Here is a 4,150-nt window from a genome sequence, read left to right on the forward strand (position 1 = left end):
TAACTACTTATTTGTACTTAAGGCAGAATTGTGTTTTTTAGTGGTCAAAAAAAAAAAAAAAGCATAACAAATAAAAGGTACTTATACTACCATGCTGAAATAATAACGTTATTATTTAGAAACCCATTCTTAACATGGGGAAGGAAGGGTGTTTTTTGTTAACTATTCTATACTTAACAATTAAATAAAAAAGATATCGTGAAACTTGAATTTATTTTTAATTCATTGTGAAGACAATTTTTTCGAATCTGTAAAACAAACCCGTTTTTTTTTTTAACTTAGGACATCTAAATAATAATAATAATAATAATACAAATAATTATGCGGTTCGATAAAGAATTTCATTGTGATGCATTTTGTAAGTTTTTACCTTGTTTCCACCTTAACAGTTTTCTTTAAAATGACTCCCTTTTAAAGTTTTCGGGTATGCTAAAAACGAATATCGCATTTAAATTTTCCGCAAATAATTAGCTTTCCGGATATTAAGCAATGTCATTTCTTACGTTGTTGCTGGTGGCCATCTTGGTATGCGCGTTTGTGCATAGTTTCTTGGGGTTGCGCTTGCGTATATCAAGATGGCCACCAGCGATAACATAAGAAATAACATTGCTTAATATCCTTATTTATTTGCAGAAATTTAAATGCAATATTTGTTTTCAGCATACCCTAAAACCTATAGAAGTAATTTTAAACGTTAAGGTAGAAACAAGGTAAAAAAATTACCGTTTTATTTCTTTGTTTACATAATTGAATTTTCAGTAAAACGACAGAATAGAAATGACAAAAAATGCCATCAACGGGTGAATATTTAGTTGTTGCTTATCAGGATTCCTGGTACTGTGAAAGTTACATCGAGGATTCATGTAGAGTACGATTTATGATTGCATCGCAGAAAATAGGGGTATATTTTGTGCCAGATAGAGAGGATTAACAAAATTAACAATTGGACTGGTCCCAAAATGCATAAATTCTGGTCGACTATGGGAATTTCCATCTTTTACAGAAATCCAAAATCTATATGAAAATTTTTCTTTGATATATTTCTGAGATTAATTCATATCTTATTAATTTTTTTTTCTTTGAAGGGAGTAGTAAATACCAGCCATGAATGCTCTTTTGGCATTCAATGGCTACACCCCAGATTAAGCTCTCCTTTGGTGAGGAGGCAGGAAAATGCCTATTCACAATAAAGCTATATTTAAATACCACTATAATACTTAGCTTTGTTCATAAATAGACACCCACTATATGATACCATGCGCCAGTTTTAAAAAAATTGAAATTTGTACATCTGAATTTATAATTCATGGCTTATGGTAAAGAGATACATTAGATTTGACTGCATAATCAGAAAGAGCACACAATTTTACATAAGACTGCCAAATTTCATGAGAATAGCTTGAAAAATAAATAAATGGTGGTGAAATTACCGAATTTCTTGAAATGTTGGGATCCGTAATTTAGCCCACTTTTTCTACAGAAAAATGTCCACAGAAAAGCATAAATTTTGGCACTTAAAATTCTCATAACTTTTAAACTACTGATGGTATTTGCATAATTCAAACGGTTTTAAGTATTTTTTTTACATAGCTCTTTTCATGTAAGTTGATAAAATAACAATTATCTAAAAAGAAAAAATCAACTTGTAATGCTATTTATCCATTATGTTCGTATGCGTTCAATGGCTTTAAGAAATTGACTTCTAAGTAACCTATCTCTGATCATGTCTTTATTTCTCTGTCTCTTAAAGCTATTTTAATCACTTCCTATGTTTTCTGAGAATTCTATCTGCTATCTCAATTATTCTGCATATGCTTACCACAAAACTCTTTTCGTTACAAGAACCATATTTTCCAGATTTAATCCTCTGAAGTCATCAGATCTAACTACTTATTAATTGTATATTTCTTTTGTTAATGTTCTTTGTTCTTTTTGTTTCTGAACTTTTGAGGTGACAATTGAGTATTCATATTATTTGAACTACTGTTCGCACCTTGAGTGTTATTTGCACATTTTGGTGGATGGAACCTCACATCTTTTTCAGGTACAGATTTAGATGTACAATTTTACTACTTATCAATGTACATGAATCTTTATTGCTACATATTATGCAAAGAAGGTATCCATGCTGAAATAAGTATAGAAATAATAAAAGCAAGTGCTATGAAGTTACGTCGTATACATGAAATAAGTATAGAAATAATAAAAGCAAGTGATATGAAGTTACGTCGTATACATGGAATAAGTATAGACATAATAAAAGCAAGTGATATGAAGTTACATCGTATACATGAAATAAGTATAGAAATAATAAAAGCAAGTGATATGAAGTTACATCGTATACATGAAATAAGTATAGAAATAATAAAAGCAAGTGATATGAAGTTACGTCGTATACATGAAATAAGTATAGAAATAATAAAAGCAAGCGATATGAAGTTACGTCGTATACATGAAATGACAAAATGAAATAAGTATAGACATAATAAAAGCAAGTGCTATGTAGTTACGTCGTATACATGAAATGACAAAATGAAAAAAGTATAGACATAATAAAAGCAAGTGATATGAAGTTACGTCGTATACATGAAATGACAAAATGAAATAAGTATAGAAATAATAAAAGCAAGTGATATGAAGTTACGTCGTATACATGAAATAAGTATAGACATAATAAAAGCAAGTGATATGAAGTTACGTCGTATACATGAAATAAGTATAGAAATAATAAAAGCAAGCGATATGAAGTTACGTCGTATACATGAAATGACAAAATGAAATAAGTATAGACATAATAAAATCAAGTGCTATGTAGTTACGTCGTATACATGAAATGACAAAATGAAAAAAGTATAGACATAATAAAAGCAAGTGATATGAAGTTACGTCGTATACATGAAATGACAAAATGAAATAAGTATAGAAATAATAAAAGCAAGTGATATGAAGTTACATCGTATACATGAAATGACAAAATGAAATAAGTATAGAAATAATAAAAGCAAGTGATATGAAGTTACATCGTATACATGAAATGACAAAATGAAATAAGTATAGAAATAATAAAAGCAAGTGATATGAAGTTACATCGTATACATGAAATGACAAAATGAAATAAGTATAGACATAATAAAAGCAAGTGCTATGAAGTTACGTCGTATACATGAAATGAGTATAGAAATAATAAAAGCAAGTGATATGAAGTTACATCGTATACATGAACTGACAAAATGAAATAAGTATAGAAATAATAAAAGCAAGTGATATGAAGTTACATCGTATACATGAAATGACAAAATGAAATAAGTATAGACATAATAAAAGCAAGTGATATGAAGTTACATCGTATACATGAAATGAGTATAGAAATAATAAAAGCAAGTGATATGAAGTTACATCGTATACATGAAATAAGTATAGAAATAATAAAAGCAAGTGATATGAAGTTACATCGTATGCATGAAATAAGTATAGAAATAATAAAAGCAAGTGATATGAAGTTACGTTATATACATGAAATGAGTATAGAAATAATAAAAGCAAGTGATATGAAGTTACATCGTATACATGAAATAAGTATAGAAATAATAAAAGCAAGTGATATGAAGTTACATCGTATACATGAAATAAGTATAGAAATAATAAAAGCAAGTGATATGAAGTTACATCGTATACATGAAATAAGTATAGAAATAATAAAAGCAAGTGATATGAAGTTACATCGTATACATGAAATGAGTATAGAAATAATAAAAGCAAGTGATATGAAGTTACATCGTATACATGAAATGAGTATAGAAATAATAAAAGCAAGTGATATGAAGTTACATCGTATACATGAAATAAGTATAGAAATAATAAAAGCAAGTGATATGAAGTTACATCGTATACATGAAATAAGTATAGACATAATAAAAGCAAGTGATATGAAGTTACATCGTATACATGAAATGAGTATAGAAATAATAAAAGCAAGTGATATGAAGTTACATTGTATACATGAAATAAGTATAGAAATAATAAAAGCAAGTGATATGAAGTTACATCGTATACATGAAATGAGTATAGAAATAATAAAAGCAAGTGATATGAAGTTACATCGTATACATGAAATGAGTATAGAAATAATAAAAGCAAGTGATATGAAGTT

This window comes from Euprymna scolopes, chromosome 33 (genome assembly GCF_053919585.1).
Source record: "Euprymna scolopes isolate OS-2025 chromosome 33, ASM5391958v1, whole genome shotgun sequence".
NCBI classification, from domain to species: Eukaryota; Metazoa; Mollusca; class Cephalopoda; order Sepiida; family Sepiolidae; genus Euprymna; species Euprymna scolopes.